Genomic DNA, 9892 nt, shown 5'->3' with positions numbered 1-9892 from the left:
TAGTGTATACTGAAAATTAACACAACATTGTAAATCAACTATACTTCAATTTTCAAAACTAAAATAGCACCCTACCTCAACCGTAAAAAAACAGAGTTCTTAAAATTCAGAGTCTGTGTTTCAATTGACTTGAAATTGAGTCTTAGTTACACACATGCTATTTGAGGCTGGGTAATTTAAACTCTGTGCATTTCAATTTGTTCATTGGTAAATCAAGAAAATAATCCTACTACATTCATAATTTCTATAAATATGGGGCAGGCAATGGGGCTACACTGACCTCAAAGTGTTCTTGTCCATGAAGGAGATAAGGGAAAGTGTTATGAGAATACAGACCCCAAATGTAATTTGTCACAGGAAGTCACAGATTTGCCACAGGTAGTCACTGTGCATAGAAATGGGAAGCAGTGATGGAGGAAAGAGCACAGCCTGCACACGTAAAAATTTAGAGATGACAGTGAGCATGACGTGGCGAGGAATGGCAACTCTGAATGAGGTTGGAATATACATGGTGACCTGAAGAGTTGTAATGAATAACTGAGAAAATTAATGTAAGGATTTAGCATGGTGTCCAGCCTGTGAGAAACAATTGGTAAATGATAGTTGCTGTCACTAATTTTAATATAGTTATTATTTAATACTAAAGTTACACTTGGAAATCCAAATTCCCAGTTGAACTTAGCTCTGATTTTTCCAGTGTCTTTTTAAAAATGTATCAGTCATTTACTGGTGAGGTTTTTCCAATGCAGGAGATTTAAGAGATGATGGGTTTGATCCCTGGGTTGGGAAGATCCCCTAGAGGAGGGTATGGCCACCCCCTCCAGTATTCTTGCTTGGAGAATCCCATGGACAGAGGAGCCTGGTGGGTTACAGTCCACAGGGTTGCAAAGTCAGACACAACTGAAGCAACTTAGCACACATGCGTGCTACTTTTAATCATGTCAGGGAGGGCTTAGTCCTCATGTGGAATAAGTAGGACAGTTTGCCAGCAGGTACTTTTAAAATGATGTATTTGGAGGGCCACAGGAAAAAAAAAAAAAGAGAGAGAGAGAGAAAAGAAAGGAAAGTCAAGGGAAAGAAAATGAATGTCTAGGCACAAATCCATCTTCATTAGGGGAAATGAATGAACAAATAAAACAACACACACACCCAAGGAGTTGTATGTTGGAAATAATCATGTCCAGGACGGAATGTTGCTGCCATGCTCAGAAACACTTCTGGTGATTCTGCACCCTGCCCCCCCAACACACACATTATTGTGTATTAAACTATTTTGTGTGAGAAAAGTTCCCTAATTTAATTTACACTTTAGCCCTATGAATTTGCTACTATTATCATCTTCATTTTTTCAAACGAAACACCCAAGAATCAAATTCTGAAGGATTTTGTGAAAAATAACATAACTCCTGTCAGAATCCTGGATCCTCGAGCTCCAGAAGTCTCTCTTTCTTCCATTTACGTCCTTTGGATCTTGAGGTTAGTGAGGAAAGAACTGTTTTGTATCTGGGAAACTAAACTTCCGAGTCAATGAGATGACTTGTGCAAGGTCCCAGAAGGTGAAGCAAGGGCTTGATGGAAGTCATCTGCATCTTAGTTCAGTTTATGCAGAGTGTTTGGCTGTGAGAATGTTAAAAATCCAATGAGTTACTCTATCACTTTCAACAGACTAGCATAATGTATCAATTCACTTTTTCTCAAATAAATTAAGAAAAATATTTTTAAGCAAACCAAAGGAAGAGGATTTGTTTCAATGCCACAACAGAAATACTGAAGGAGTGCTTGTATGCAAATATAGTGTATGCTCCATAGCCTGAAGCACAAACTGAAGATTTATAGAAAACTTAGCTAATTGTGTGATGATTAAACATATGAACTTAGGAATCTGAGCAGCCTGAGGAGACATTCTGGTCTGCCTTTTAGAACTTTATGACTGTATCTGTTTGCTTATGTTCAAAATAATTATAAAACAATATTCATATCAAAGGATTGTATTGAGGACCAAATAAGATTTTGAACAGTAAGTACTCACCAGATATTAGCCAATATTATTTAGTAACTGTTTCAACCAAAGTTTATTTCACTCCTGCGTTTTGGTGGCTTTTGATGATGAAAGGTGTTTTTTGGAAATGTCTTGACAATGTGCTTCGTGCATCTTCCATTTTAGTTGTAAGGGAAACAATTACTATAGATTCTTTTGAAATAATTTATACACATGTCTTCCTTTCTTCCCTTTAGAATCATAGATATTTAGGGATGTCAGGGAAACTTAAAAAATAATCTATTACTATTCTTTTATTTATAAGAAAGTAGCCTATGATGTTTAGAGTGTAAAACCTTGCCCAGAGTCATATAGAGCCTGACAGAGCTGGGACAGGAACCCAATTCTTGCACCCTTGTTCTATGTTCTCTTCCAACAGTTATTCCTGTATTATTATTATCCCTATAAAATGTGTCCAGCTTACTTATCTCTCCACTCTATACTTTTGGTTTCAACAAAATGCAATAGAGCAGAAACATCTCTTTTTATTGCTGTGATAGATGGTAAAGGTAACTCAAATTTTAGAATTGTCACCTTTTTTTATTTTGGCTAGCCAGCCCTTCCCAGGTTACCTTTAAGCTAAATACATACATCGATAGTAGGATTGCCTAGGGGAGATTTAGTTCATTCTAATTGGCCAAACACTTTCAATTTATTTCTACTAAACAGGCCTTTGATATGGAGAGATTTATTGCTCCTTTTTTTTTCCATCTAGAAGATAAATACAGTCTGAGATCAGAAGAGGCTTCTTGTAAACCCAAGAAAGTTTCCAGATTGATGAGTTTTTAGTTGTCCTAACTTGTACTGGGCTTAACTCTGACCCACTCAGTGTGTTTCAAATATATCTTATTTTATTTTTACATCTTTCTTTGGGTGACTGACCTGTGTCTCTGTTTGTTTCTTCACTAATTTGTATTAACTGCAGATTGTTTAAACCAGAGGATTAAGTGGGGAGTCTGTGTTGCTTAATAAAATTTGCCAGAAACGGGGTAGGCCAGCTTGCCTCTGTTCACGGAAAGCATAAGTGTTTTACAGTTCATTCTGGGAAAACTTATGAACCCATACAAAAGAACTGCTTGCTCTCTTGGACTTTGGACACCACAAAGGACTATTCAATTAGAGCTTCCATTCAGTCATAACTGAAAACAGTGTTGGGTGAGAATATGCTCATTTGCAAATGAGTAGTTGGGTAATAGTCTCTTGATAATCCTGTCTTGATCAGTTCTGTATGTGCCCCATTTTTAAATTTCTTTCTTTATTATTTTGTTTTATTCATAAAGTCTAATTATAATTCAGTCCCATGCTAACAGAGATCTTTTGAAGAATCCTTTTTCACCCCCAAGGGTCTTGACCAACTGGGTTTGTGCTATGCTCTACACCCATTTTATATTTAATGTTGCATTTCCATAGCTGCTTCTTCATATCTCTCCATCTTCCCTTGAATGATATGACCTAGAAAAGACTCCAAATAGTGAATTATTACCTCTCCCTCCCAAATACTTAAGTTCTAACTAATGTGGACTCTGGTGAAGACAAGTACAGTCACAAAGACCCAACTCTATCTCTCCAGCTTCACCTCTGCTCCATATAAATTAGCATATACCCTACTTCAGATCATGAGACCCTGACTAAAACTGTTATTCATCTGCACAACAAATCAGACATTTGCTTTGTACATAGCATCATGAATGCAAAGATCAACAAAACATGATCCATTTAACCAAGGAGACACGTAGCTTACTAAGAATGGAGATAAAGCTGGAGGAATCTGAAAGCCCAAAGATGTTTGCAACACACATCACGAGTGTAGTTGATTTGCATGTACCACCTACTTCTTTGGTAAATGTCATTTCTAGTCAGTTCTGAATCCCTGCTAGGCAAAATGTGGAGAGTTATTCCTGATGTGATCTCTGATGAAAATGCTAACCCAAACCAGATCACAAAAGATTTCTACATTTATTCTGGGGAGATCATATCATTAGAAATGTTTGTAAATTTGCCAAGTGTTTTGCAAATGACACATATCATTCTCTTCATGAAGTGAGCTTCTTGTTTAGTCGCTAAGTCATGTCTGACTCTTTTGCAACCCCATGGACTGTAGCCTGCCTAGCTCCTCTGTCCATGGGATTTCCCAGGCAAGAAGACTGGAGTGGGTTGCCACTTCCTTCTCCAGCGGATCTTCCTGACCCACGGATAGAACCCATGTCTCTAACATTGGCAGGCAGATTCTTTACTGCTGAGTCACCAGGGAACCTCGAATTGAGCTCAGATGAGTATAAAAGAGGAGAAACAGTTAAAGAACTATTGGAGCAACTGTGAATACTGAGCCTTTTTTATTTCCTTTCTTAGCAAATGTGAGTTTGTATATTTTAGGGAAGATAATATAAGGTAGAGCTTTACAAAGTGTTGCTGGAGGCCGAGTAGGGCTCAAGGGCTGACTAATACACAAAGTTAGCTAAGATTTAGCTGTTTTTGGTGAAACTGACAGTTGTTTTTACACATTGAGTTCTATAAGAGAATTTAAATTATTATCTCTGAATTCACTTCCTTATTCTCTTTATTTAAGATATTATTAGTTCAACCAGTAAGAATGTATTTTCCCAAGTGAAATCAACAACCATGGCAGGAAAGAGTTCAAATGTCTAACTGTTAGGCATAAATTGAATTAAATCTATCTCACAATGACCAAGGTCATTTTTAAAGAGAAAACAATATTTCCAGAATCTAGAATCCCTCAAATTTTCATTGGATGTTCTTTTTTCCCTAGTATATACTTTTAAAAATTACATCCTTAGATCCTAAAATCCCAACACCAGGATGTTTTAGCAGGTTTAGACTAATCAAACACTAAGTTGAGATAGTTAAGAACATATTTTCATAAGAGTATTTCTGACAAAATTTTTCTTATTATTTCATTTCTTCCAATTTAGTTTTTACCCAAAATAAGGCAACCATGTTTTAGAAATATGAAGACAGGGAGATAAGGCAATATGCTTCTTATAATTTCTTATAGCCCTTCCCTTCACATGTATGGCTCAGGCAAAGGCTTATACTTTGGGGGGTCCAATGACCCCAACAGGAAAATTTGCTATTTCATATAAAACAAGAATATTTATACAATTTATATCTTTTATCATCTTTCCAGAAATGGTATGGAACTAAGAGAAGCAGAAGATATTAAGAAGAGATGGCAAGAATACACACAAGAACTGTACGAAAAAGATCTTCACGACCCAGATAATCACGATGGTGAGATCACTCACCTAGAGCCAGACATCCTGGACTGTGAAGTCAAGTGGGCCTTAGGAAGCATCACTATGAACAAAGCTAGTGGAGGTGATGGAATTCCAGTTGAGCTATTTCAAATCCTAAAAGATGATGCTGTGAAAGTGCTTCACTCAATACATCAGCAAATTTGGAAAACTCAGCAGTGGCCACAGGACTGGAAAAGGTCAGTTTTCATTCCAATCCCAAAGAAAGGCAATGCCAAAGAATGCTCAAACTACTGCACAATTGCACTCATCTCACACACTATTAAAGTACTGCTCAAATTTTTCCAAGCCAGTCTTCATTAATACGTGAACCATTAACTTCTAGATGTTCAAGCTGGTTTTAGAAAAGGCAGAAGAACCAGAGATAAAACAGCCAACATCTGCTGGATCATTGAAAAACAAGAGAGTTCCAGAAAAACATCTATCTCTGCTTTATTGACTATGCCAAAGCCTTTGACTGCGGGGATCACAATAAACTGTGGAAAATTCTGAAAGAGATGGGAATACCAGATCACCTGACCTGCCTCTTGAGAAACCTATATGCAGGTCAGGAAGCAACAGTTAGAACTGGACATGGAACAACAGACTGGTTCCAAATAGGAAAAGGAGTACATCAAGGCTGTATATTGTCACCCAGCTTATTTAACTTATATGCAGAGTACATCATGAGAAACACTGGGCTGGAAGAAGCACAAGCTGGAATCAAGATTGCTGGGAGAAATATCAATAACCTCAGATATGCAGATGACACCACCCTTATGCCAGAAAGTGAAGAGAAACTAAAGAGCCTCTTGATGAAAGTGAAAGAGGAGAGTGAAAAGGTTGGCTTAAAGCTCAACATTCAGAAAACTAAGATCATGGCATCCAGTCCCATCACTTCATGGCAATATATGGGGAAACAGGGGACACTGTGGCTGACTTTATTTTTGGGGGCTCCAAAATCACTGCAGATGGTGATTGCAGCCATGAAATTAAAAGACACATACTCCTTGGAAGGAAAGTTATGACCAACCTAGATAGCATATTAAAAAGCAGAGACATTACTTTGCCAATAAAAAGGTCCATCTTGTCAAGGGTATGGTTTTTCCAGTAGTCAAGTATGGATGTGAGAATTGGACTATAAAGAAATCTGTGTGCAGAAGAACTGATGCTTTTGAACTGTGGTGTTGGAGAAGACTCTTGAGAGTCCCTTGGACTGAAAGGAAACCAGTCCATCCTAAAGGAGATCAGTCCTGGGTACTCATTGGAAGGACTGATGTTGAAGCTGAAACTCCAATACTTTGGCCACCTGATACAAAGAACTGACTCATTTGAAAAGACCCTGATACTGTGAAAGATTGAGGGCGGGAGGAGAAAGGGATGACAGAGGATGAGATAGTTGGATGGCATCACCGACTCAATGGACATGTGTTTGGGTAAACTCTGGGAGTTGGTGATGGACAGGGAGGCCTGGCATGCTTCAGTTCATGGGGTCACAAAGAGTCGGACTCGACTGAGCAACTAAACTGAATTGAACTGAACATCTTTCAGTACAGTCGGTTTTAAAATAATGTCATAGTTACTGGAACTGATGTTGTTGTTCAGTCACTAAGTTGTGTGCCTCAGGGTCTTTTCCAGTGTGCTGGCTCTTTGCATCAGATGGCCAAAGTAGTGGAGCTTCAGCTTCAGTATCAATCCTCCAATGAATATTCAGGGTTGATTTCCTTTAAGATTGACTGGTTTGGTCTCCTTTCTGTCCAAGGGACCCTCTAGAGCCTTCTCCAGCACCATAATTCTGATGAGGAGCAGAAAAAATGAAATATGGATTAAATCTTCTAAGTAACTTTATGAATCCTTTTCACACTGAAAGAAAAATTAGCAAATGGTTTCTGAATTGCTTCTAATTCGTCAAACATTGATGAGCACTTGTGATTAATTTTGTTGTACATTTTACTTAGCATGAATAGGAATTTGAAAATTGATTTGAGTTTTGCTTCAAAAAGCTTTCTAGATGAGCTGGTAATCAGGGCATTTATTCATGAATCTTAGTAGTAAATGACGGTAACCCAACTTGATCCAACTAAGGTGTAAAGATTTATTGACTCATCTGATCAAAATGCAGGCAGAGCCTATATGGGTCTTAGGGCCACTGGCAAAATTTCCTCACAATTTTAGGATTCTTTTTTGAAAAGTAATGCAGTAAATATTTGATATAATGATTGTGGGGATGATTTTCCAGGTGAGTACATATTTCAAAAAGGACCAAATTGCATACTATAAATATGTGCAGTTTTGGGAGGGATGGGGGGCAGGAGGAGAAGGGGACAACAGAGGATGCGATGCCTGGATGGCATCACCGACTCAATGCATATGAGTTTGGGTGAACTCCGGGAGTTGGTGATGGACAGGGAGGCCTGGCGTGCTGTGATTCATGGGGTCGCAAAGAGTTGGACATGACTGAGTGACTGAACTGAACTGAATGTATTTTGATTATATCTCAACACTTATCAAAAGGAAGGGCAAAAGGAAAGAAGAAATGGAGGGAAGGAGCGAGAGAAGGAAAGAAAGAAAGAAAAAGAAAAACAGGGAAGGTCTAAAAATATTATTTCCCAGTTTTGCTCTCCAAAGAGAATGAGACCTGCATCTTTTGGGCAAAATCCCAAGAGCTCTAACTTTTCTAGCTTTGATCACTGCTAGCCCATCATTGTGATCAGCCAGGTGAAGTCTTTGAGAAGACAACCACTCCAATTCCACCCTCATAGTTATGAAAAAATTTCCTCATCCTCCTCCCCAGTCCCCCAAAATGGGAAGTGCTATTATGATCAGAAAAAAATAATATTGGTGCCTCATGTTTGAATCTATGATATTCATAGGCAAAATGTGCAAGTCAATGTCAAGTCAGCAGCATAAGAGAAGTTTTACTTAGAGGAAGTTTGGCAAAAATTATACCCTATACTTTTTTCTTTTGATTTATTTTTCAATATCTATGTGTGACTTAATATCTACACTGTGATTTTGGGGGGTAGGGATAAGCATTCAATTTGCACAATACCTTTTGATTTGTTTCCATTTTCTTTTCCTTGGGAGAGCTATGAGTCATTAGCTGGTAAAGGCAAAGGAAAAGAAGAAAAAGATAAAAGAGGAGAACTAATTTTGTTTAATATCTTGTGAGACAGACACTTTAAGAGTTTTTTGTTTGTCATCTCATTTAATGCTGATGACCCTGAGTCTTATTATTTCCATTTTACAAACAGAAACTGAGGTTTGGAGAAGTTAATGCAATTACCCATATGTAATCAATATAGTAAATGCTAAACCTCTCAAACCTCAAGGTCCATGTTCGTTACTTTATAACTAGCTATTTTCCATTTACAACTGGGCTGTGTAAGTAAAAGAAGGAACAGCATTTATGATCTTTATTTAATTTTACAATTGAGTAAGGGAAAACCAAATCAAGATTCTTACCCCTCCTTATAAATAATGTCATCTGTCCCTCTCCTCTCCCATTTCCTTTTTTCTAGACTCTCTCATTTGACTCTAAGATTCCTTAATTGTAAAGACTTTTTTTTTTTTGAGCAAGAGGAAAATTACCTACTAGAATTTCAATGTTTTAAAGTGAATAGAATTAATAGTGAATTTCTGCTCTCTACATTACTATCACTGAGCAGTTTATCTATATGGTCACATTTCCTCTGCACAACTCTTGAAATAACTATTATTATCCCAATATCATGTAAGAAACATGAGGCCTAGACAATTTATATGCTCATGAATTAATAGCCCCAAATTCAGTTTTATCACTGAAGCTAAAATTTGTTCCATCTAATTAACAGGAAATAATTACATGTACTGGGGGTGGGAGGAGACGGGGACGACAGAGAATGAGATGGCTGGATGGCATCACTGACTCAATGGACATGAGTTTGAGTGAACTCTGGGAGTTGGTGATGGACAGGGAGGCCTGGCGTGCTGTGATTCATGGGGTCGCCAAGAGTCGGACACGACTGAGCGACTGAACTGAATTACATGTAATCTGTACCATATGTGAAGGATAGTATTGTCAGAGAGTCTGATGTGTAGACCACTTTAAAAGACTCAGTTTAACAGATAGGAAGGCACTGGGCTAGGTCACTGGATAAAAAGTGGATTAAGACATTCTTTACCCTTTCAGTTCAGTTCAGTTCAGTCACTCAGTCGTGTCTGACTCTTTGCAACCCCATGAACCGCAGCACGCCAGGCCTCCCTGTCCATCACCAACTCCTGGAGTTCACCCAAACCCACGTTCATCGAGTCGGTGATGCCATCCAACCATCTCATCCTCTGTCATCCCCTTCTCCTCCTGCCCTCAATCTTTCCTAGCATCAGGGTCTTTTCGAATAAGTCAGATCTTTGCATCAGGTGGCCAAAGTGTTGGAGTTCCAGCTTTAACATCAGTCCTTCCAATGAACACCCAGGACTGATTTCCTTTAGGATGTACTGGCTGGATGTCCTTGCAGTCCAAGGGACTCTCAAGAGTCTTCTCCAACACCACAGTTCAAAAGCATCAATTCTTCGGTGATCAGCTTTCTTTATAGTCCCACTCTCACATCCATACATGACCACG

This window comes from Moschus berezovskii, chromosome 16, assembly GCF_049115385.1.
Source record: "Moschus berezovskii isolate FMDL1 chromosome 16, NW_MosBer_1.0, whole genome shotgun sequence".
Taxonomy (NCBI): Eukaryota; Metazoa; Chordata; class Mammalia; order Artiodactyla; family Moschidae; genus Moschus; species Moschus berezovskii.
This window is presented reverse-complemented; position numbering follows the sequence as displayed.